Source organism: Thermobia domestica, chromosome 6 (assembly GCF_964235325.1).
Source record: "Thermobia domestica chromosome 6, izTheDome1.hap1.1, whole genome shotgun sequence".
Taxonomy (NCBI): domain Eukaryota; kingdom Metazoa; phylum Arthropoda; class Insecta; order Zygentoma; family Lepismatidae; genus Thermobia; species Thermobia domestica.
The window spans coordinates 37,609,654-37,637,591 of NC_137459.1; the positions used below are offsets into that span (position 1 = coordinate 37,609,654).

The following is a 27,938-nucleotide window of genomic DNA, read 5'->3' on the forward strand; positions in this document are numbered from 1 at the left end:
ATCGTCTGCCTTAGCCTAAACAGCGTAAACATGGAACGTTAAACTGTAAGATTTCATTTTATCTATTTCCGACGCATCAGTTTTTATGATGATATTCCTATATCTGCATAAACAGGAAAATTACGTTTGCATAAGACGCAGAAGAAATAGGAAGACATTTTGTTTAATGTATAATTGTGGATATAATGAACACGTACAAAACAGTAGTCAAAACTAAATGTACCAAATGATCCTTATACGTGTATCCATTCCGCTTCCATCTTTCCTTTTACTTAATCAAGAGCTCCTCGTGGCTATATAGTTATCGTACGCGTCTTTATCGCAAGAGACCCGGGTTCGATTCCCTGTGGGATTTTATATTTTTCGGATCCCATGTTAAGCTATAAAGAAAATCACACATATGCCATCCAAAAATGGATATTTCATCAATGTACAATGTGTGTGCAAGGGATTCCTTTCAAGGTATAATTCCCGAACGTGCTTCCAACATTATTCTAAGATATGCTCTGAATTGAAGTTAATCCAAAGTAGACAAAGTTAAGCTTTGAGTACGGAATAAGTCAACAGGAAGTCTGAAGTGTTAAGGAACACCAGCTCCACAGTTCCTTGTGTTCGGAATAACGCATGATGCGATGTACTACTTAACACTTATACATGAAAATGAAATGAAATCTTTGAGTTTTAGGTCCCACGGATATGCGGGCTAGGCTAAAGGAGACGGTAATGATGAGAAATGAATGAAATGGTGGAATGAAGAAAGTGGGAGGAAACGGGAGAACCCCTGGAAACCCACACATACGGTGTTTGTCCACCACAAATTTCACTTGGCGGGAGCAGGGTTTAAACCCGAGACCCCTGCACCAGAGGCGAACGCTCTACCACGAGCCACCGCGGCCCCATACACTTCTACGTGTAAAAAAATACAATATACATGGAATAATACATCGTACCCCTCATTATTCCGAATACAAAGAACCTTATAGCTAATGTTTCCTAACACTTCCGAGTTCCCATTGACTCATTCTATATTCACTGCTGTCAAGGATTATCTTTAAGTTAGAGCGTACCTGAGAATTGTGTTAAGAGCATGTCTGGGAATTATGCCCTATAGAAAAACCCTTGCACATCCATTACACACTGAGGCGTGGTGGCTTAGTGGTTGAGCGTGCACCTCCGGTGCTTGGGTTCCCTAGTTCGATCCCAGCTCGCGCCGTGTGGACTTTGTGGTGGACAAACACCGTGCTCGTGGGATTTCTCGGGGTTCTCCCGTTTCCTCCCACTTCCTTCATTCCACCATTTCATTCATTTCTCATCATCACCGTCTCCTTTAGCCTAACCGGCATAAACGTGGGATGTAAAACTCTAAGATTTCATTTCATATTTCATGCATTGCACACTGCTAAAATTTGCATTTTCGGTTTGGCGTATGTATGATTTCCTTTAGATTGATACGGGCCACTGTTCTACGGTTTCTCTTGTTCGACTGAACGTAGGTAATGTAGCTTTCCCACAGTTTTGGGTAACCTTGCCTGTGAAACAAAGCACTTTTTCGCGTAAGTCCATACAAACTTATTTTTCTTATCTTGATGTCTATATTGTTTTGAAACATCCTGTATAGACATTCTATTAATTAGATAATCACCATGATTGAAGATAGATTATTAACTGAAATGTATTATTTTAAGTATAATACATAGCAGTAGAAATTCATGCACTAAAGATGTAGCGGATTACAGGAGTGCGTTTTCTAAATGTTATCAACAGTGTGTAATTTGTCTCCTTTTAACCTAAAGCTTTCAGGTTCTCAACTGAGTTATTAATATGGTAATTGCAAGACGAAAAAGCATAATAATTCTTTGATTCTATGCATTCTATTAATTATGGGCACAAGAAATAACTTCTACTCAGTTTTCTTTTAACTATTAAGACAAATGTATATGCCTCTCAAACAGTTAGTTTAACGACCCTTTTGGTCATGCGTTTCTTGTAGAGGAAACAGAACATTCGTGTGGAATAAAGAAAATCCGTATATTTCTTTCATTCTTATTCCCTATATAGCTCTTGATATCTAAATTTAGCTCACTGTGACCAAACAAAATGAGCGATACCTTTGCTATCTTCTACATGTTCTTTTCTTTATTCAATTATTCCTTGCACGCTTAATATTAAAGATTTTATCTCGCAGACAATGGTGTTTTCCACATCGGTTAATACTGAATGTTTACTCAAAATATAATTAAATGCTGTACATGTTTCTTAATGTATTTCAACTCATCCAACAAGTTCATAATTTTGCTTGAGCCAGCTCGTTAATTCTAGGTTGTTTTTTGTTTGTTTGTTTGTTTCCACTATACTTAATTCTCTGATCTATAATTTCACTATCTTCTACGAAACACACACAAAACGTATATGTGAATTCAAGGACAAGTTATTCTTTCAACGGCCAGATATAAACGAATTATATGAGTACATGTTTATATTATGAAGATGATATGAAACTATATATATGATATGACCATATATATTTGATTTTTTTTAAAAAAAAATAACGTGCTTTTTCAGTACCGAGGTAGATATTATATGTAAATCTACAGCTTAATGTGAGATGCGAACCACTGTGTACTCAGAAAAGATAAAATGATGACAAAGCATACAGAAAGATGTTTTCTTATTACTGAACTAGTCAAAGGTAAAGATGTTATGTTTGTTTGAAGACTCTTTTTTTTTTCTTTTTTTAATGTTGAAGTTCTATGAATCTTGGATTTAAACGTGTATTTAGAGTGTGAAATTAATTTACTCCCAGCGGGAATCGGGTCTTGCACACTAAAGGAGAGAAAAGATATTGCCACGAGTAAGCTCTGATTAAACAGGCATTATTTACTTATTTACTAGTTTCTCTTGACAGCTCCATTACCGTAAAAAAAGTATATCGAAAGAAGCAGTAACGATGACCTTCCCCAAGTCTCCACGTGTTTACGGAGAACAAAAAATACAAGTGAAAATTTTAACCAATGATATATGTCAGGAAAATTATATATATATATATATATATATATATATATATATATATATATATATATATATATATATATATATATATATATATATATATATATATATATATCAGCGTTTTCTAAGCGATATCGCATCGCAGTTTGGGATGCAAAAACATGGAAATACAATACAAATTGAAAAATGTATCGCAATTTGCGGTGTATCTTTGCATCTTACATTATTAACACCGAAGCTAAAACAAGGAGCAAACTGAAAAACTATTATTATTTCAGGGAACTTCTCTTTGAAGGGTCGGTTTTTGCAAGAAAAAATGCCTCGACTTCGGGTTACGAAACAGTTTTCCACTCTGTCCTTCCTTACTTGTGTCAGTTTGTTGCTATTGGGTCTTCCTCCAGACCTTCTCGAGTTTCGGGTCATCCTTTCATTGTTTCTAAGTGTGTAATAAAAAGAATGTCACTTGAAGAAAAGACGCATTGGCAGCAAAGAAAACAAGTTCAAACCGTACTGAACCTAGCCGATATATGGTGTAGCATGAATGGAGCTTGGATATGGTTAGTAAAACACAGAAGTGCCTACAGTAGGTCACTAATACTGCATTCTTCAGCAACGAAAAAATAGAAAAATACACTCGTCTTTCTCTCTCTTTTCTTTTCGCTTTTCATTTAAAGTACTGATATACCAAATGCCCATTTACACCTCTTGTAAAAACCAACATACAGTATTTGCAAGATTTCTCCTCGTGAGACGCCACGAACCTAACTCAAAAAAACAACCCAACTTAACAATAATTAATATCAATAATAGATTCATGAAAGAAATCCAATAAATACGAAAGTAATTCACAATTACATTCATAATAAATTGAATTGTATAGTACTTTCGTATTTATTGGACTTCTTTTATGAACCTATAATTACTCATTATAGTACAGAAAATGCAATACAAATTTTAATTTGTATCGCGATTTGCTACTCAAAATATAAATTGTAAAAAAACGCTGGTATATATATATATATATATATATATATATATATATATATATATATATATATATATATATATATATATATATATATATATATATATATATATGTGTGTGTGTGTGTGTGTGTGTGTGTGTGTGTAATTTCATTTTAACGCTAGTTTAAGGCGTATGGTGTCACAAATGTTCATTGTGTGCACGTAGTGTCATTTAAATACCATTAGCTTGATTTTCTTCTACTGTAATAAACAATTTTGACCACGAACTTAAGCTCGGGACACCAATAAGAACTGGATTACATGCTGCGTTCTGAACAATCTATTCAAAGTTCTTATGTGTGGTTCAGAACAAACCTCAGTTTTCACCTGGAACGAGAGGTGCAAATGCCATTTTTCCCACAGTTTCCTCGTATAAAAACTAAATGTTCGTGTTAACGCAAACCGAATTGTATTTACAACCTGAGAAGCGATGTACTGTACCACCCACACTTGCTTGTTCATCAAAAAAGACCACATTAATTCTATTGGAGATAACAAGTTTTAGTTTATTTTTCTTTTTTTTTTTCATGTTCTGATTTTTATTTCACGAAAAGATCAAACATACGTGAAATTCCTTCTTACAAATAATTTGTTTCGTTCCCCTAATTCAAACTTTGATAGTAACTCAGGTGATTCTTTCTTTCTTTTCATTTCTCACACACAATCATCCATGCTTCTGTTTGATCATTTGCTTGTAAAAAATGTATCTACAGAGAAAGTATTATTTTGGAATGTTCTGTGTGGTTCTTTACGTAATTTAAAATTTTTGCGTTTCTGAATTCCTCCGTAACCTAACAGCTGTAGAAATCTCACATTTTTTGTCTGTTTTCGCGGATTAAGACTCTGCTGAGAAAAGAAATGCTCAGATACAAACCCAAGTAGTGATTCCTAGTCGCACTTTACTAGTAAGATCTCCTGTATAACTGCATCTGACAAAAGTATGTATAACAAAACCACAATACACATATCACATTTTAATGTTTTCTCTTTTACCGTTATCATTACCGAAGTGTAAAGTGTTACTACAAATTAAAAAAGAACATCCTACAAACTACGAGACAAGGTGGTTGATACGCACATTTCGAGAACATACGCATTGCGATATATTACGGCTGATAAACTGAGTTTAAAGAACGCAGTAGCACTCTGTCTATTTTTCAATGTATTATAAAATGTCTCTACAATGTAATTACATATCTACAGGGCAATGTTTCACTACTGAAATTATGAGTTGAGTTGAGTTGTTTTCAGTTTAGCGTCCCTTTCAGCAGCGAGGCTATATGAGACGTGGACCTACTGATTAACGTGGAATCCAAACCACATGAGCTCCCGCCGGGAATCGAACCCGGGTCTCCGCGTCAAAGGCGCGTACGCTAACCGCTTAGCCACGAGGGAGCTCTCTACTGAAATTATTTTTCACTCTTTGCCACGAGTTTGTTTCTTGACTTGAACAGTAACTAACAAGAAACTTTCCTGCCGAGATTGCTACAGTACACTTGTTTGACAACGACGTGCAAGAATCAACGGTACGACCATGGCGTTTTGCGTAAGAATCAACTTATAAAACTATTTCCTTAAATATAAGATTAATATTTGCATGAAATGAGAAATACAACACAAGATATGTTTAAACATTATCCTTATTTCGTAACTAAATTATTACTTGTAAAATCCTTTTTATATATAAATAAAAAAACATAAAACTGAGTAATGCCGGGTCCAGCAAGATCTATCAAAAAGCGCCAGCTCGCTGTACTCATCTTAAAACTAATCCAATTTTCATTTTAGACCTGTTTGTCACCATTGGGATACAAGAATACAGAACCAAAGAAAACAATATGTTAGGTTGTAGCTTAAATATAACTCTAATTTATAGTACAATACTTATAATACGTGGCGTTTCATTACGCTGCAGTTAACACAATGAACTAATATTTGTACTGAGCATCCTCGTGGCTTGTACTAACTTCGGGGCGGTTAGCGTACGGCCTTTGGCGTGTGAGATCTGAGTTCGATTTCCGGTGGCTTGGATCACACCTTAAGTTGTAGGTCAATGTTTTGTATAGCCTCGCTGCTGCAAGGGACGGTAAAGTCACAATCAAATCAAATTAATACTTGTACTAACTTCCGAGTTGTGAACAGCCCTAATGAAAGTGGCATTAGAAACCCAGCGTGAACGAAGTCGTTATTATGTTCAAAAATTCGTTTCAAACGATTCAGCCGTTCTCTCATGATGTTGACACAGACAACCTCGGTGTTATTTTTATATGTTGAGAAAAATATAAAAATTCCCGCCTACCTTGTTTAAAGCGGAATTTCCGAAAATACTGAAGGACGGTTCCTATACCGAGTATCAGGAGAGGCACGTGATACACTCTATTTTTTGATGTACATGTTTCATACCCTCCTTCTCTTAGGATTAATGAGGGTAACATGACAATCATCCAAATGGAGAAACAGTCCTAACTACAGTATTCTCAAACACCCTTTCAAACATACGAATATGGAGAAAATATATATAAGTTGCATTTTAAAAGTGTAATTTTCAACAGCACTAATATATAATAACGATTTTGCATATCAAATTTCATCAACTTAACGTGAGGAGCTCACGAGATACCACAGTTTTAGCATACATTTTAAACCATCACTTCCATTTTGAATATCCTTCTACAGGAGAACACATCAAGAAATTCTAAATTGCCTACGGCGACTCTTTCAGTTTCGGTTTGCGATAACGTAACGCCAAATTTGCGTTTCAGTTTGCAATATTCGATATATTGATTTTGCGACACAACATCAGTAATGCAACTTTTGCATTTCGCGTAACCTACACTCCGTATTTTTTTTCACAGACTCACCACAATAATTTCTTAATGTATATTGTGCTTTGCGTTGCGGTCCGCAAACTTAGCAAAGATTGATGCGGAAGGAGATACAAGGACTCTTCCAGGCTAGAGTATCTCCTGTGTAGTTGCTTCGAAGTATCCCATGCGAACGGTATGGATTTTTGTATCAGACAAACAAACATTCTTTTATTTTCACTTCCGAGCGACGAAAGGAGAGAAGAAAGCATGGTGATCGTGAAAAAAAAAATCGAATTCAAAATTTCAATAGATTTACATGTTTCATGACTCATAGATACCGTAAAAAGTTACTTTTTGGCATTTGTCTCTCTGCCCTTTCGTCCTGATGTAGCACTATTAACGTGTGCCAACTTATTGGATCGAAATCCGGACGTCGACATAGATGCTTATATCTACACTTAGCTCAGACAATAATAAACACGTTGGCATGGGGACAGTTAGAGTATAATCTCATAAGAAACTTAACCGTAGAAACTTTAGGTAGAGCAATAATTTGTTAAGCCGGTAATGACTTAATTGAATAAATAAAAACTAGAGACATCAGATTTAGATAATTACCCAAAAGTGGTGCTGTGGCCTTATGTCAAAATTGATAAAAACTGTCATACAGAATTAGAAGTAGAATTTTTGATAGACGTGATATTGTGTTATCGATTTGTAACCAGCGTGTACTCACCAAGATCAATCGGATAGGACGACAAGGACGTACTTATCACCTTCGTGGTCACAATAAAACTCTTTCGACTTCACTACTCCTTTTGTCCACCTACCTTCTCTTCCTAGTTTTTGGTGGTGTCATTCTCTTCCGCTTACCTTTTCATTTACAAGAATTTCCTCATGACTCGAAGTAGGAAGTGTTTGCTATTTAGTTGACACATTGCTACGTAACAAGTTATATTTCCTATTGAAAGGAATGTTTATATCTGGACATAGTTTTAAAATGCTGTGAGACTTTCTTGATTGTTCTGAAGATGTGAACGACCGGCCAGCACCAGATTGGGAATTGAATTTTATTTCCATTTAAAAAATATGGAAAATTTACAAAATATTAAGATCATTAGTTAATAAAATATCCTTTAACCTTATCAAATAATTTCTGTCATGTTACACTGTGTACAAAAAGTGTCAAGTATCCTGTAAATGACGTTTTATCAAAAATATCTCCTCTTTCTTTATATCTTCAAAATGTTTGAAGATTTCAGTAGGAGCAAACAGTACTGACACATTGATTTTCAATAATTTTTGTTCAATAACATCATAAACTACTTAAATTAGAAGAAAAAGACTGAAATATGGGCTGAGTTTTTTCATCACTCAATATTATCCTAGGGAATTTCGTACTGACACACAATCATAGTCATACGTCTTGCAAAGAAAATCAGAAAAATAAACACACTGCTGAACAAGACTGCACTTATTTAATATAAAAACACATTCACACGTAACGTTTCGAAATTCTAGCCAAGATCCTTATCAGACGTACACTGAGTCAGACTCAGTGTACGTCTGATGAGGACCTTGGCTAGAAGATCGAAACGTCACGTGTAAATTTTTTTTTTTTTTTTTTTTTTGTAATATTTGGTCTAGGAATTAATTCGTGCGGTTGGACAAGAGATGGCGCAACGAACGGAGCGTCCCACAGTTCCGTGTATCCACACATGTGTTGCAAACCCCTGTCATCGCGTATCGTTCGTAGTATAGGGCAGTGGATTAAAGCGTCAATAACACCAGTTTGTAGTTAAGTGAACATGGCGCAATTTGTGCCTGATAAAGTGTTTTTTTGCGGGGTGTCCTGCTGCATTACTTTAACATGCAGAAAAGTGCGACTCAAAGTCATCGTATTTTGGTGGAAGTGTATGGTGACCATGCTCTAGCTGAGCGAACGTGTCAGAAGTGGTTTGCACGGTTTAGAAGTGGTGATTTCGGCTTGGCAGACCAAGAGCGAGCTGGACAGCCAAAAAAATTTCAAGACGAAGAAATGACAGCATTGCTCGAGCAGAATTCGTGTCAAACGCAGGAACAACTTGCAGCAGCATTAGGCGTTGATCAAACAACAGTCTTCAAACGCTTGAAAGCCATGGGAATGATTCAAAAGATGTCACATTGGGTTCCACATGAATTGAAAGACAGAGACGTTGAAAGACGAAAAACCATTTGCGAATTGCTGCTTCAACGACAGAGCAGAAAGGGGTTTCTGCATCGAATTATTACGGGTGATGAGAAGTGGATCCATTACGAGAACCCTAAACGAAAAAAGCCCTGGGTGAAACCAGGTGAACCAGGTCCATCACAACCAAAACGAGATATTCACTGTGCAAAGGTTATGCTGTGCATATGGTGGGATATGAAAGGTGTGGTGTACTATGAGCTGCTGCAACCGGGTGAAACTATGAATGGAGAACGTTATCGACGACAATTAATGCGTTTGAAGCAAGCTCTGGCCAGAACACGACCAGAATGGGAGAATAGACATGATCAACTTATTGTTCAACATGATAACGCTCACCCACATGTCGCAAAACCGGTCAAAACCTATTTAGAAAATGTCGGATGGGAAGTTTTACCCCACCCGCCGTATTCACCAGACGTTGCTCCTTCGGATTACTACTTGTTCGATTGCATGAACAACGATTTGATTGGACAGCGGTTTACTTCTTCAGAAGATATCGAAACATGGGTCTCTGACTGGATCGCTTCCAAGGATGAGGACTTCTTTCGCCACGGAATCCGTACATTGCCTGACAGATGGGCGAAAGTGGTGGCTAGCGATGGACAATATTTTTCTTAAGGTATTTATGTATTTTGTGTTTGTACTACAGCTTCAATGTGTGCGTACCAACCGCACGAATTAATTCCTAGACCAAATATATTAAATAAGTGCAGTCTTGTTCAGCAGTGTGGGAATTTCGTAGTTCACTACTGGACTTTGGAACCTCACTCCGAAGAGCAAGGCTATTGTGGATTCAAATCTACATACTAAACATATAATCAAATCAAACATATTACCAAGATCTTTTTCTGTTATAATTATTAGCTACGGTATTACTATATGTGTATAAAGATTTGTGAAGCAATTCATGAAAATCTTGTATTCAAATACGTGAATAACAAACTTCAGCAAGTGTTTTTGTAGACAAACCAGCAAATTAGAAAACATATCATGTGAAGAAAATAGTCCAGTGAAAAGGGGATGAAAAAACAAAATTTATAAAACCAAAGTTCGGGGATTCAAATCCACCTTAGGAAACACATTTTTTTCATAAATGAAATTTTGAAATAAAACAAAAATACTGATTGATAGAAAAGCTTCGAACGGGTCTGAAGCGAATAACATTGAAACAGTTATACAGTGTCGTCATACGAACTACTTGTTTCATGCGAAATTTGCGGTTTGCACGAAACAATAGCTATTTGTCCTTGACAAAAGTTGAAATAAAGGGAGGAAGACGTAAAGAAATCCTAGCCTTTGAATGCACTTTTCATTCTCTGAAAAATTGTTTCTTCATTGGGGTATAATTGCAGTAATCATAGAAGACTTTGATTTGAAGCTTAACATACTTTTACACAAATCAAAACAGTTTCAAATTAATAAATAATGCCTTTGTGTATCAATGCAAACATCTTGTATTTAATGCTGATTTGTTGCAAATATATTGTAATTATTTGGAAAAAGATGTCGAAGAATCATCCCCGCAGTAACGAAAGCTTCTGAGTGATTTTTTTTTCTACATAAAAATAACATGATATCATGATTTGTAATTTTCCTTATCATGATATTTATAAGTTACTCTGCCTATATCTCGGTAAACCAATGGTCTTAACGTCTTTTTCTCAACAGTGTCTTAACATATCCCTTCCATACGAGTAACGAAACTATTTAGACTTATGAAACTATTTGATATGAAACTCACGTGTGTTTTACGTGTAACTTAGGCTCCAAAGGTCTGAACATCTGCTGTGTGGCTTTTGCCTTTCGTGAAGTATCGCGGTCGTGTCTGTCGCCTTTTTGATTTTCATTTTAGCAAACTTTTAGGGGCTGCAAGAGCAACCTTCAAAATTTAAACAAGTGGAAAAAAATAGCAGGTACTGCAAACTATTAATCATGTTAAAGTTTTTGTGCATATAATATACTGTTATTCCAGTCTTCAAATCAGTTTAAATTGCAAAATTCATTTCATAAATTGAAAATTTAAGTAAAAGAAAAACATTGCTAGAGAAATTTCTTGCTTTTAAAATTCAAAAAACAGATGCTGGACCTGCGTATCTCCAGAAAAAAAAAAACACTGTTTGCATATATTTGACTGTCCGACAATTATCATACTATAAACATTTGATCCCAGATTTCTGATCTATAACAAAACACTTGTAAACAGTTATTAGTTTATTAATTAACACTTTTTATGTAGGTGCTATACGAGATACTTTCTAAGTTTTTGTTCTTCTTTATTGTATTTGAATGATTCACTAAAAGTCGAAAAGCTGGTAGAGAGCGTATTAAATGAATACCTTTAATGTTCCTTTCTAGCACAAAGGGTACATGAAACGTTGATCTACAATGTAAATTTTGTATAAAGTACGTAATTTACCTTCTGGAATCGAACCTGAGTTCTTGCGTCGAAAAGAGAAATGCTAACCATTTGCCACCGATGATCATGAAACTGATCCCAATATATTGTAACGTACGGAACATTCTTCCACGTTAGTTCTCATTCTGTACTTCGTATGTATATTCTTGTTCTGACGGAATGAAATTCCTAAGCTTCCAATTTGAAGGCGCCTATATGCGCAGTATTCATTTAATTTAGCAGCTCGCGTCTCGACCGTCTTGAGAAGTTAACGGTTGACGTGACATGCATGTCCAGTGTTTCTTAGATTAAATCCATTTGTTTTGTTCCATTTTTTAATCGTTTTGGGATTTCATAATGTAAATAGAAAAGTATATATATATATATATACTTTGCAGAATTTAATGGGATGTATGAAAGCTTTTTCTATTACATTGGACACATTTTTAATGGTTTATTTCCCATTGTCGTAAACACGTGATATACTTACAAAACTAGTAATTTTCATTCTGAGTACAATGCTATGATGAAGTACGTGATACAAAGTTTAAAATAACAAGTTCTACCAATGTGGTTTTCTCGTCCAGCGGAGCAGACATAAACAACCATGTGCTCACATTGTTTGCAGGTGTTTCTCGACAAGCAGTACAAAATGGCGTAAAAAATCCTTCCGTATACGGCGTTCAAACACGGAAATAGTTATTGGATTTTAGATTCTGGCAATTACAGAGGCAGTGGTGGACTAATTGAACCTTTACCTCCTCACGTCAGTAAATTGCTGACTTGTATTTTGGTCGTAATATTTTGCTTCAACTTTATTGCTTCAAACAACTGTGGGCAAACATATTTTTAGTTCTACATATTGAAACAAACTATAACATTAAGAAGATTTCTTGTTTCTTGTGTCTCGAACACGTTATGTTCGATAATATTTTTGCAGGTAAAGCAATAATGGCACCAAAAATTACTGTAGGCCGTTTTATGAAAATAAAAATATGTATTTAAAAAGTACACAGTCGACATGGAAAATGTGCATCTGATTTAGTACATGAAAATATGTGCAATGGCAATTATTAGAAGTTTTGAACTTCTAGAATACAATTATACGTGCAACAAACATAACTTCGTATTTTGTATATCAGATACAAAACGTAATTATTTTCGTGCGTTAAATTTCCGTTTTATAGTGTACTTTCCAAATTCACCAGAATCGGTAGTTGTCAGAACAAATATTCTTCACGTCCAAAAACACATTCACGTTAATTATAAACTAAATTGATGGGTAAAGGGACCTGTGTGTAGTTGGATATAATATTCAAACCTCGTGCTTCACTAGTAAGTGCGTAACTAACTACCACATGCAAAGTAATATATTCTTCACTTAATCTTTCAGAATCATGTACGCCATTTGCGTGTATGAGGAGTGTTGGGAAAGTCATGTTTATGGCGGGCTAACAAGAAAGCCAATGAGCTGAGAAAAAAACGTTATTATTTTTCAATATAATCACCTTCCAGTTCTACACGTCGTCTCAATTTTGTTCCAAGTGACTCAATGTCTTCAACATAAAAAGGTTTCTCCTTGGAGTCAAAGAACTGAATCACAGCATCCATTACCTGCTTGTTGCTTGAAAATCGTTGAGCCCGGAGATATTTTCTTCAAATGAGGAAACAGATAATAATAACTTGGGGCTAGGTCAGGACTGTAGGGTGGGTTGAAAAGTTGAATCATTCCCTGTTCTGTGATAGCAGCCTGCACAAGATGGGATGTGTGTGCAGACGCATTATTGTTACGAAGAAGCAAAATTCGATGATTTGCACCTCCGCGTCGTTTATTCTGAACTGCATAAATCTACAAATGTTTTATTTCTGTAAGTAGTCCCTCTGATGGTATGTCCCTTTGATATAGTTTCAAGCAAAAGAATTCCTTCCCTGTACCAGAAAACAGTTACCATAACCTTGTCAGTCGATTTCTTGCCCTGAGTTTTTTTTCGGGGGGGTGGAGGAGTTGGCGACTCCTGATGCTTCCACTGCATGGACTCTTGTTTAGATTCTGGGTCATACCAGTGAACCCATGTTTCATCCTCTGTCACTACATGCTGTTAGAAGTAGTTATCTCCTTCCATAAAATCCAAATTTTCCTTACACATTTGCACCCGAGTTTGGTTCTGAAAAAACGTTCAAATTGTGAGGAACCCATCTGGAACAGACCTTTGTGAGCCGAAGGTATTGGTGTAGAATATCCCAAACACTATGAATATCAATCCTTACTTCCTCCGCTTTTTTCTAATCTTTTTTCGTCGATCGGACATTACCAATTTTTGTACAATTTCCACGACTTCAGTTGAAGTTACTGTTTTTGGTCGACAACTCCTAGGTTCATCTTCGACGTTTGTTTTACCACACTTAAATCAGCTTATCCATCGTGTTACTTGTCGATGCGACAATGCATCATTATCATACACTTCCAATAAGTTTTGATGAATTTCATTAACACTGACGCCCTTACGAAAAAAAAAAGAATCACATATATCTGTTCTAAATTAGTGTTTTCTGGATTTTGCTCAACTTATGCACTTGTGGAGGCTGTAGTGACCCGATCACTTGACAGTTTCCCTTGAAATCTTGTCCACACTCTTAAATATGCTTGTTCTTTGTGTCCAGGTTGCTTTAATTCACCTAGAAAATAAAATAGAGGTGATTAGATATGACTTTCCCAACATCCCTTGTAAAATTATAAAACTTAATGATGAATTATACACGACTTTTAAAAATCTTCATTTAATTTTATTTTTTATTTAATATATTATTTTTAAAAAGGCAAGGATTAAAATTACTTTAAAAGTAATTAGTGATATACCAGGAAAACCAGATTAGTGATATACTCATTTTGAAACCTTCTCCGGTTCTTGGTCCAAACTATTTTCCTGTAAACACTTTGGAATTAAAATATATTAACCACAAATTTTCATCGCTCCTATTTCTTATTATAAGATAATTCTCTTTGAAGAATAACTAATTCTAGTCTTCCTGTTATCATTCTTCTTGATGAGAAAGTAGAAATTTTATCTAGATTACTTATTCGTCAGTTAAGCAGAAGTCGTAGTTTTCTATTTGGCCTATGACATATACCCCAAATTCAAGTAATATATTACTTGCTTTCAAAGTTGCTCAGTTCTTGCTTCAAATCATTTCTCCCTTACCCAACTCTGGATATGGCTTTACGCGGGAGGATCAGAAACAAATGTTACAACGCCGATATTTCAGGAGTTTTCGTCTGTTATAGAGGAATGGGGAATGTACAGTAATTTTGCTATATGGAATTGGCAACTGTTCAGAGTTTCTGCAACCCGCTACCTACGGCGCTAGTTGCAGGTAAACACAAATGGCGACTCGTTTGGAAAACTGTTCTAGCGAAGAAGCCCGCTCAGTTATTCGGTTTCTGAGGGCGAAATATGTAACCGTGGCTGAAAATCATCGGCAGCCGGTAGAGGTTCACGGTCAGGACTTTTCACCGAGAACGTTATCTTCCTTCACGACAAGGCGCGCCCACATACAGCCCAGAAAATCACCATGTTGTCGAAATAGTTTCGCTGGGACATCGTCGACCCTCCTCCCTACAGCCCGGATCTGGATCCAGGCGACTTTCACTTCCCATACTTGAAGGAGCACCTAGGAATCCATCACTTTGAAGGGAATGAAACACTTCGTGACAATGTGGCTGAAAACGCAAGAACAGGATTTTTACCAGAAGGCAATCTTCAAACTCCCCATCCCACGATGCGACAAATGCCTCAACCGATGGGTCGAAAAATAACCAAATGTGTGTATTATCTGTTGGCTGTATTGGTTGTATGAAATAATATATACACATTTCACTGCAGGCTTTGTAAACTTACTTTCTAATGACCCCTCCCATATGTTGTTATTCCATAAATTACTCGGTTTTTATGCAATCTAAGTTTCTCACTACATTAAACTATTTTTCTCTCGGCCTCTCGTAAAACTTCAATAACCTAACTTTACTTTGCTTCATTACCCTCCTTCTGTTGGGAATGTTAGATGAACTAGGAACCGAAGCATTCCCCAGTATAACGCTGTATGGCACATTTTGGTGTTTTCCGAGTTATCGGTGGAACCATGTTTTACAGAACATGACTGACATATTCTGAAAGAGTCGTTTCTCTATTGTCCAAAATATGGCTGTAGTACGTTCCCAAGTTGTGAGAGAAGCGTTGCAATCTATGGAAGCTTACTTCAGTTTTCAACATTATTCTCGGTTTCACTGAATTGTGCCATATATATATCATCATTTTGTGGAATGCTTCAATCATCCTACACGTCTCTTATGGTGAATTTTCTGTTGTCTATTTATAGCGATCACTCTATGTCGTCAGGATAAGTTACTGAATTGACTTTGATGTTTGTGGCATTTAACTTACGTTAAACTAGACGGTTCATGTTAGCTTAGCTTTACTTTACTAACTTCACAAAAGAAATAAAAATCTCTGAACAAAGCAAGTTTTAATTAAAAGTAATAATTGTGAAACAGTTTTACCAACTAACTAAAACTCTTGGTTTCATCAGACACAATCATCAACTCTTAAACCCTTAGACGTACCCTTCTCCACTAGGAACTTTCTGAGGACTGTGTCTGATTAAGCCAAGAGGTTTAGTTAGTTGGTAAAACTGTTACACAAGTATTACTTTGAATTAAAACTTGCTTTGTTCAGAGATCTTTTATTTCTTTTGTGAACTTAAACTAGATTTTTACACATAGTTAGGTTGGTTTAACATTGGAAGAAGGACGAATATTTTGTCGTAGCTTTGTAATACAAATAAAATATAAAAGAAGAGGTACCGATATGCGTTTGATTTTAAAGAGAAATGGCATATGTAAATGTAGTAAGGAGAGCTCCACTGCATAGTTTAGTTAAAGTAGCCTATATAAAAACTGAAAATTGTAAATCTGTTTCTAGCAGAGATGGATTGGGTCAGTGGATCTTGGATCAAGTGGGTCAAGATTTGTGAGTGGGTCAGTGGGTCTTCCGTCAACAGGAGGTGATCCACTGCGACCCAGCACCCACCATGACCCTTTCTGACCCACCAACCCACTCTGCTGAGCACATTTAGACAGCATCTTCTGAACACTGGTGAATTTGTCTACGTTTTATTTTTAAGGCCTCCATTTTTCTTCGTTTATCATTTGTTTCTATTTAGTTATCTAAGATGAGTATATCTAAGTGAGAAAATAACTTTAGGTATTTTTTAATATTGATATTTGTAATTGTAATAATAGCAATAGAAGTTACCACTTGGCTTTTGAGACACTTTCGAATTTTACACTGTTATTTTTCCTTTACGTTGACCTACTTTGATTTGAGACTTTCAAATTTCATCCTATTTTCCACGGAAAACTATTTGCAATTCAACAAGGAAATAATTATATATGATAATTAAATTGAAATTCATCTTAATTTGACCCATGCCAAACACGTAACAATTTAAATCGTAAAAATCGGATCCACCGATATTGTAACAGAGCGTTGCTTGAACGATTGATCATAGAAATTCAAATTCCGATTAGTGATAATTTCACAGCCTCGTTTTATTACAAGTGTAAACACTTTATTCAGTATAGGGGAGGCCTGGATCATGGGTCAGAGTTGATAGCAATGGGTTTTGGTGGGAGATGAATCAGAATGGGTCACGGTGTGTCTTGGGTTAGAGTGGATCACGGTGGGTCGTGGGTCCACTGGGTCGTAGGTCACAGTGGGTGGTGGGCGAGTGGGTCATGGGTCAATTTTTCATTAACCTATGCCATCTGCACTGGTAAAGTTTAGTAGCACTACCTTATCCTTATTACTGACTGCATCTATTACTCCCCTCGCCCTAGTCGCCACCAGTCTAGTAACTAGCATATGTGCACGGTGTCCTGCGTTCGATTCCTAACGGGAAAGCGATGAAATTTAAACGCCTTAAGGTGGTTCGGATTAAACTGTACATCCACACATTAAAAAAACATATGTAGCGTACGTAAAACGACTTAACTTACGACTATAGGTAAAATCTTGTAGCAAACGTATAACTTTTATAATACTTTGCGTGTAAATGCTCCATATATACGTACTTTCCGTATGAAACAAAAAAATGTATGTAGGCGATGAGAATCTCACATACAGATGGACGTATATAACATATAGCTGACGTATTTAATATACGGAAGACTGTTAGATGTCAGACATCCTGCAATGGCATGATGTAATATCTAAGTGGGAAAAATGCCGTACGTATGTAGCATGTAGATAACGCATGCTTCGTACAGATTTTTGTAGTAACTTAAGGAGTTGAGTTTATTTTGAGTTTAACGTCCCGATCAGCAGCGAGGCTATATGAGACGTGGACCTACTGGTAAACGTGAAATCAGAACCACAAGAGCTCCCGCCGGGACTCGAACCTGGATCTCCCACCGCAAAAACGCGTACGCTAACCACTTAGCCACGAAAGAGCTCAGTAAACTTATGGATTCCATATATTCGTACAATATACTGCTGTTCGGGTAACGGATTTTCCTCAGTGCATGTCTCATATAGCCTCAAGTGCTGGAAAGGGACGCTATATTGCAATCCGGACAACTATTATTCCCACCACTCTCTTGCGAGCTTCTTGTTGCATGACGCTTTACCTAAGTACCAAAGATATTAAAATTAGAGGATTTTAAAAGTAGGTGGGGTTACGGTTTGATCAATCCCAAACAAGAAAGAAGAAATTACCCTGTCAGTCAATGGCTAGGCATTATTTATGACATTGGCTTCCAACCTGGGAGGTGTGAGAAGTGAGCAAAAGGACGCAAGCTACTCACAGAAATAAACTGTGAAATTATGATTAAAGCAACACTTGTAATCATCATTTAAATTTAGCTTAAGCAAAAGTTCACAGACACTACGTGTTTGACATTTTGTCTTTCCTATTCCTATTCAAGATTTTGACGTAATTAAAAACTTGATACATATAGCCTGGTGATATTATTATTATTATTATTATTATTATTATTATTATTATTATTATTATTATTATTATTATTATTATTATTATTATTATTATTATTATTATTATTAGATGTGGAGAGTTTCCATCGACATGGAAACAAGTATATATTGTACCTGTACATAAAACAGAAGATAAAAATAATATGAAAAATTATAGGCCAATCACATTAGTTAATGCATTTAGTAAGATATTTGAAATAATAATACACAACCATATATACTTTAATGTAAAAAATAAACTGACTGAATTTCAGCATGGGTTTTATAAAGGCAGATCAATTGTTACGAATCTTGTACACTTTACAGATTTTACGTACTTAGCTCTTAAAAATAGACTACAGGTTGACACTATATATATTGATATGTCAAAGGCTTTTGACTCTATAGAACATGGACTTCTAGTTCGTAAATTATCCAATGTTGGTCTATCCTCTCAGTATATTCGATGGTTCCAAAGTTATTTATCAAACAGAACATATAGAGTGAAAATTGGTCATGTAACTTCCAGTATTGGCTGTATAAAGAATGGTATACCTCAGGGATCTCCTTTAGGACCAATTCTTTTTTCATTATTTATTAATGACCTGACGGGAAAGGTTAAATTCTCAAATATATTATTATATGCTGATGATTTGAAGTTATTTAGAATAGTAAATAGCGAATACGATAACTACTTACTTCAAAAAGACTTGGATAGTATTAGTATATGGTGTAAAAATAATCTACTGAAAATAAACTGTAATAAAACTAAGTTTATTTCATATACCAATAAGACGCAATACTATGTTAGCAAATATGTCATAGATGGAATATCCCTGCAGAAAGTTGAAAAGATTAAAGATCTAGGCATAATATTTGACATGAATATGAAATTCAATTATCATATTAATGACATAGTAAATAAAACACGAAAGACTATAGGGTTTGTTTTTAGACAGTGGCCTGAGTTTAAAAATGCAAATACATATGTCTACCTATTTAAGGTACTTGTAAGACCCAGATTAGAATTTGGTGCAATTATATGGAATAATATATCCACAACATTATGTAGCAAAATTGAATCGGTTCAAAAATGTTTCATTAGGCTATTGTGTAGAAATAAGAAAAAAGATTACTACTCTCATAGTTATGATTACTGGAACAAATACTGGGGGTTGCAAGAATTACATGTAAGAAGAAAAATGATAGAGAAAAACTTTATTCAGAATATTTTAGATAATAGATATAGTAGTGAATACTGCCTACATAATATAGGTATAAGGGTACCAACATATAATCTTAGAAGAGCATCGGAAGTGGTTCCCATGAATAAAAATTCTATAATCTTAAGAAAACTGACAAGTTCTTTTAACATATTATCGGGATAATTGTATTTATTGAACAGACGTATAGATTTTAATAGGTATGTATATTTTTTATAGTATATTTGTATGTTTGACGGTATCCTTGTTTTAAGGACAATTTTAAGATAATTGACTAACTATTTTAATGAAGAATGAAATAATTATGTTTGTCCAGACAGATAAAAATTCTATAATTTTAAGAAAAGTGAGAAGTTCTTTTAATATATTATCGGGATAATTGTATTTATTGAACAGACGTATAGATTTTAATAGGTATGCATATTTTTTATAGTATATTTGTATGTTTGACGGTATCCTTGTTTTAAGGACAATTTTAAGATAATTGACTAGCTATTTTAATTAGTGATGAGCAAATGCAAGACCAAGACCAAGACCCGGGTGGTCTTGGTCTTGGTCTTGGTCTTGCACATGCGGTCTTGGTCTTGGTCTTGCACTGGAACCCTCGGTCTTGGTCTTGGTCTTGGTCTTGCACACCTACTCTTGGTCTTGGTCTTGGTCTTGCACACCCAGTCTTGGTCTTGCTTGCAAGAGTCTTGCAAGTTTTGCTTTTAAGAAATCTATGATTTTCATAAGTAAATTTTATTCTGGATATAAGGGATAATAAATCCTACATTGCGTCAATAGTGAGGGAAATACAATGTATGTTTCTAAATGTAATATATTTTACCTTCGTGTAAGTGTGATGACACTGTACAACATAGGCGATGACCTTTACTTTTTTTTTTCAATGGGTGATCACGCTTCACTACTTATAAGATAAATCACAACATTTCGTAATATTTTTATATGTTTTAACAGATCCAATACTCCACTGGTTGCCAAACTGGGGAGGCTACCCCTGACAGTGAGACGCATGAAAGAAAATCAAGACGGCACAGATTACTGAAATACCATAAATTGCAAAATTATTTTTACACTCTAAAGGCGTCAGATTTTTTTTCTTTCCAACCACGATTAGCTCATCTTTGTATTGAACAAACTCCCAATTAAATAATGAAATTTTGTTTTACTGATTCTAATATGTACTGTATGGGGCAGAAACAAGGACATTACGCAAAAACGATGAAACAATTAGAATTTCGAAATGTGGGTATGGAGAAAAAAGGAGAGAATCAGCTGGGTTGAACGGAAAACGAATGCGAAGGTTTTAGAAATAGTAGCAGTAGGGGAGAAAAGAAGAATTTTAGATGTAATTAAGAGGAGGACATTGGCTGAGGAGCAGCTGTATTATGAGGGACGTGCTAGAGGGAGGGGGCGAAGGAGATTGTAGTTGAAGAAAGATATTAAGACAGAAAATTGCTACGTTAAGACGAAGAAACTAGCTGAGGACCACAGTCATCGAAGCTTCTCAGCTGCAGGAAGTGACCTGCCAATAATGGCAGAATAGCTATTATTATAACGATGATGGTATGTTTTGCAATATTGACCAAAAAAGAGAGAAAAAAATTAAAATAATAATAATTAAACCTCTTAATATTTTAGAATATGAAATTAAATTAAATTTGTGAGTTTTACGTCCCACGTTATGCCGGCTTGGCTAAAGGAGACGATGATAATGAAAATGGTGGAAAGAAGAAAATGTGAGGAAACGGGAGAACCCCGAGGAAACCCACGCACACGGTGTTTGTCCACCACAAAGTTCACTTGGCGGGGGCTGGGATCGAACGCGGGACCCCAAACACCAGAGCTGAACGCTCTACCACTGAGCCACCGCGGCCCCAATATTTTAGAATAATGTGAGTGAAAACTGAAAACGACTCATCTGTCTATGTTTTTTGTGTAAACTCAATTTATATAAATACTTTTGACCTACATTAGAAATACATAATAACGGCATCAAACTTCAAGTTATTTGAAATAAGTACGAAATCACTCTCAGTTATGAATATCAGGGGCGGATCCAGGACCGACTTCTGGGGGAAGCGGTGGGTTGTCATACTGCTACTTTTAAGGGCTCCAAACTTTGGGATGAGTTTTATTTATATATATAAAATAAGAAAGTTTCCTCTTCTGGATCCGCCCTGGTGAATATAGATTATTTATTGTTGTATAATGTTATATCGTTGAATCCTAGATATGCCGTATACCTAAGGGGGCTATAAGTTATATTGATAAACAATTATTCAACGTATAAGCATCCACCTATGAAATCAAACTTGCGGTCACATGCGCTAAGTTTTTGTCAATGTCATGAAAATGTTATTCATAAAATAAGTACACATTAAAAATTTCCAACGGATGCTTGAACCTCAGAGCCAAGGCCATACCCATGTAGTCGGCACCTATGGTGTACGGAATTGCCGATGTTCAATACTAAATTTCTTTAGTTTTGGAAGAAGAACACATCTACTTTAACGTCCCACGATTATTACACTGATGCTAAGGGAAACAGTGATGATGAGAAATGGTGGAATGAAGAAAGTACGAGGAAACGGGAAAACCCACGCACAGGGTGTCTGTACACCAAAGAAGCTCACATAGCGCAAGTTGCGATCGAACCAGGGCCCCATGTACCAGAGGTGAACGCTCTGCCACTGAGCTACCGTGTCCATAACATGCTCTAATTTATTTTTGCTTATTCACTTCATATGGACACAACTATTCTTCGTATGATTTCCCAAAATCCAATCATGGGCCGTCGTGAATGATCAAATGATGACCAAAGTAAATCAGACACTGAAGTTATTATAGCTTGTAACAATTCATAGAATTAAGCTGTCGGTCGTCTCGTGAACAACCGATTCAAAAAACGACATACTGTAGCTAAATGTTACAGGAGCAGATCGACTCACATGGATTGCATAAACTACTGGGAACACATTCACTCCGGCGGTATTTTTACTGGAGTCAAGAAGTTCACGTGAAAGATGTAATGATTTTTCCCCTTCCTTTTTACATTCTATAAAAAAAATCAAGTAGTACCGTACTTGTGCAAGACTCTTGCGCAAGAGTCTTGGTCTTGGTCTTGGTCTTGCAGGTATGGTCTTGGTCTTGGTCTTGGTCTTGGTCTTGCATGCAAGACTCTTGCAAAAACTGCAAGACCAAGACTCTTGCGCTCATCACTAATTTTAATGAAGAATGAAGTAATTATGTTTGTTCAGACAAGACACAAGTCATAAAATTATGTGTACATTATAGGATAAACAATGACCTCCTATCGTCGAAACAAATGTATTATTAATATTAAAAGGAATATAAGATGTGTGTTATAACCCTTAGTTCTATGACTAAGTGCTGTATTTTTGCTACCTGGCTGTTCATGGCACTAAAAATAAATATATTATTATTATTATTATTATTATTATTATTATTATTATTATTATTATTATTATTATTATTATTATTATTATTATTATTATTATTATTGAAAATTTGAGAATTCAATGCTGCATCTCAAAACGCAGCTGGTGTAAGACAAAACATAGGTATGGCCAACGAGTGGAAAGAAATGGGGACGTGAAGTAGGCCTACCCAGGGTTTATGAAGGAGGCCCCATGTTAAAAAGGTTGGGAACCACTTATTTGTAATAATTTGGACTTAATCATAAATATTAAAACCTATTTTACATAGAGGTTGCCGCGGTGCGCCTCAGTGGTAGAGCGTTCAGCTCTGGTGCATAGAGTCCCTGGTTCGCCCCAAGTGAACTTTGTGGTGGACAAACACTGTGTGAATAAGTTTCCTCGGGGTTCTTGCTTTTCCTCTCACTTTCTTCATTCCACCACTTCATTCATTTCTCATCTTGACCGTCTCCTTTAAGCCTGCCAGCATAAACGTGAGACGTAAAACTCAAGAATTTCATTTCATTTCTACTTCACCTAGAACAATTTTCAAGTAATTTCTGCTGGGAGAATCCTTTACACTGGTTGAGATTATGTTTATTTAAATTATAAATATATAGTTATTTTTATTGTATTATTCTAATTTCTATCAATGCTGATATTAAGCGAAGAGCTATGCTTGTTTTGGCGTAAGTTGTAGAAGTCCTGTCTTTGCTATAGTGTTTTTTTTTTTTTTTTTGCTATAGTGCTTTTTTTAATCTTTATTATTTCTCTCTTTCTTTCTGTTCTATCTGCAATACTGTCTTGCAGGAATAACAGAATCAGAGTTTAAGTACTCTGTTTATTACTGAAAAGAACCATATCTATTTCCTTTAAAATTCTCTTTCAACCAACGGAGATGAGAATTTTTTTTAGCACACTTAAAAGAGAAAAGTAATATCTAGTCTTGGTATGTTGTAAATGTTTGCATGAACGCTTATGAATTTTGTTCTCAAGTTACGTATCAATTTTCATTCGCTTTTTTTTTCTTTTTAGCTCAAGATATTAATAATATCACAGCTTCCTAGGTCGAGAGCAATTTCCCGTTTCATTTGCTGAAGAGTTATAAATGTATCTGATGTAGAATTTTATCAATATTTAATGGATGATCAATTTGGCCGTAAGGATTTTCGTGTTCATTTCCGCTTTTTACGGCGCATTTCGTAGGCAAAGTAACCCTCATATCTTAGCAACAATAAGCACGAAATAACTGATCACAATGATACTCTGCTGCGGAAATAGCACATCTCTTGATTTTCATCTGGCTGGTAAATAGTTTATAAATTAAACGCGAGCTCAGATATGAAGTTGTAACGCAAGCAAGTATACTTCAATGCATAATGGAAATAGCACACAACTGCGAACACAAGCATATAACAGATGCAATGTTACAGTGCTTGTTGTATGGCATAACACGGATTTGTTACGAAAGGTCGATCCCATGTCACTGGTTCATGTTGTGGCTTCAACATTGCACATTACAGTAAGTAGAAAAATGAAATATAACTTGGAACATGGTAATGTTCTGGTGTGAATGATATATGTAAATTTTGTACAAGCTGCGAGAACTGTGTTACCAACATTAATACTGTGTTTTAGCTGAATATGCACAGAGAATGATCTTAACACCAAATGTTGACATCGAAATTAGAATGTTTCCACTTTTCTTCAAGTATAAAAGTATATGTGATCATTAATTGTGAAAAATGCATGGATTAAAACCACATTTAAAGTTGTAGCAGATGTATTTTGATTTTCTTAAACATAATATCCATTTTAAATAATGTTGTTCAAGCGATTAAAGGTCTGGAATTATGCTTTTATTTATTTCAATGGAGTACACCATTTTTTCTGAAGTTCTTTCAGTATCCTGTATTACTTTCAAACACTGGTAGAAACTCATTAAAGAACACCAAGTAGAAAGTGACGATCTAATCCAAATTTGACATACAGGAAGATGATGGTAGTGATCCCAACATAAGACTCGTTAAACATGCCGAACCTGCTCTACAGGGTGTTTCAAAAGATGCAATGCATGGTACCACTTCTACCAGCCACAGAAATGGCTGTTCGGAGGTAGACAATCGTACTGGTGTTGAATGTCCATCTGAGGTATAGTATCTCACGCACGCTTTAGATATTGGCGCAAATGGGCGATGGCTGGAGTCCAATTGACTGTCAGGCGCCGTTCCACCATGTCCCACATATATTCGGTAATGCTTAGGTACGGAGATTACCAGGTCAGGGCACAAAGAGTATACCGGGTAGAGCACAAAAGCTCCCTGGTGACATGGGAATACGCGATATCCTGTAAGATGGGGTCCTGATTAACTTCGAAAATAGGACTGCCAATATTAAGAATGTACGACCTAGTGGTCATATTTCCCTGAATTTAGACCAGAGGCGAGCGAAATGTGTAATTGTTCCCGTATTAAAATGCCACGTGCGGGTCCTGTCTGATGAGTGTAAACTTGATTTTTCCACTCAGCTTCACGTATGCAAACATACTTATGACCATCATTGTTTCCGAAGAAGAAATCATCACTGCACCTTCAGAAACCACTCAGCGTACAATTCAAAATTTTATAGGAGAGGGAAAAACCTAATACATTCACTGTTATTGTTCTTTAGGCGGCAGGAAAATATCAGATACATGCCGCTTTTGCACTGAGAAAATTCCGTTCTCCGGACAGCGATATATTGTACAAATATATGGAATCCTCTTGCTTACTACAGAAATCAGTATGGAGCATACGTTATCGATATGTTACATACGCACTGCCCTTAGATGTTACAGCATGCTGTTGCAGGATGTATGACATCTAACAGTTTTCCGTGAATCATATGAATATACTTATGTTACATTCTTCAGCTGTATGTTATATATTTCCATTTGTATGTGAGATCCTGACCGCCTATATTATTTCATACGGAAAGTAGGTATAGATGGAACATTTATACGGAAAGTATTATAAAACATGAGTCTTCAGTTATATGTCTGCTATATGTTGTCCAAATACTACAGGAATTACGCATGTAACCTATCTTTTCAGTACGCCACCTGCGATTTTTTCTCAGCGTGGGCACATATTATTGTTACAAATTTTAAAAAATATGATAACTATCTTTGAGAAAACTTAACAGAAAATTATAAGAGTAATTTGATAGCAACATCATATAGCAGGGTTTGTTTTATGACGCAATTATCCCTTAAATCACACAAAGATGTTTGCAAATATATGCTCTGCAACAAACTGTTCCTATATCTGTTAAAATCTGATGTTGAGCAAACACTGCATATGGAAGGCGCAGCGAGGAAATAACTTTCACTGCTGAATACCATCACCCTTCATTCATGTGAAAGAAACGGGGTAATCATGTGAGAGAAACGGAGATACCAGTCTCCAATAACAGTTTGTTTAGTGTTCGTCCACTTACATAGGGTCCACTGTAGCTATGAATGCACTGGGGGTCAACGTCATGTCAGTTAGAGTGGCCAGAATGATTTCTCTGTTCAGGCCCTCCCCATGCATGCTTTGTAAATCCCCTTCATCGTATGGTGTGCAACAGCGATGGACCATGGACACGTCATGACAGTGGGGTAACTAAAGGCTTGGGGACCCTTCCGCAGACAGCATGGAGCGGGGCCCCTTCTCTACGTCCACTTCTCGATTTAGGGCCCCCATGATGGCTTGAGGAACCCTCAATGCGGGTTCTGCGGGGCCCTTATTTACGTTCCTGCATCTTGACTGACACGAACGGCAATTCTACAGAACGATTGCCCTACATAAACTGATCTGCACAAGTAGATACGTCGTGTTGTCAAACAAGTTTCAACCCATTAGCAAAATGACCCCTACAGAAACTATGATTGGTCTGCTGCCTACAGTAGCTAGCTGGTATTTTAGTTAAGAACACCGTAAGTTCTCTACAGCTATACGTCCTGTAGTATAAATTTTGTTGGAATTGGACAAAGCATACAACATTTCTTAAATGTATTTCCACCATTTCTTTCCTAATTTATTGTCAGTTCATCAAAATCCATTAAAATTAACATATCGATAAATATTCGGATATTTGAATATTCGAACAACAGAAGTAAAGTTAATTGAATAATTTTAACAACACTAGCGATTACGTTGGGCTTTTCAGGCAGTTCACACTAACCAGCCAAAACATTGTCACCATCCCCCACTTTTTGAACGAAGTCGTTTTACTGACGTAAGAGGCACGGGCTACAGCAGAACCCCCTCGCCAGATGGTGACAGGGGTCTTACTTGATCATTCAGTGTGATGCTTGTGCGTAGAATGACGAAGGTCAGCGATATTCTAGAATTTGATTGAGACCAGATTGTGATGGCTAGGCGGCTAGGAATAAGAAGCTCGGAAACAGCACGACTTGTCGGATGTTCGCAAGCTACCGTTGTTAACGTCTTCCAAAAGAAAAGAACGGTGAAAGTAGCACAAAACCAAAAGACGTGGGGCGGCCACACCTAAGAAATAAATTACGGACGTCGTTGACCGTTTAGGTTGGTACAACAGGATAGGACGCAAATTGCTGCGTAATTAACAGCGTACTTCAACAGACTTCAACAGTAGACAAACCATAATTGTGGCTGAGGACAAAGTTCACCGTACATTTTAAAATGTGGACCTCTATAGCCGACGTCCCACACGTGTACCAGCGTTAACAATATGACACCATCGATTACGACTAAAATGGGCACGTGCCCATCGTTCTTGG

At 36.2% G+C, this 27,938-nt stretch overlaps 1 protein-coding gene and 1 long non-coding RNA gene across 10 annotated transcripts in view; one reads left to right on the forward strand and one right to left on the reverse strand.

The window, feature by feature from the left end:
* The window catches only part of Cadps (calcium-dependent secretion activator 1), a 794,056-nt gene that overhangs the window by 465,596 nt on the left and 300,522 nt on the right, over positions 1 to 27,938 (forward strand). The window lies entirely within an intron of this gene.
* Positions 14,037 to 27,938, reverse strand: part of LOC145687944 (uncharacterized) — an 88,038-nt gene continuing 74,136 nt past the window's right edge. For both annotated transcript variants that reach the window (XR_014131816.1, XR_014131815.1), the window contains exon 3: positions 14,037 to 14,143. This is a non-coding gene — a long non-coding RNA (uncharacterized LOC145687944). The remainder of the gene's footprint in view (positions 14,144 to 27,938) is intronic.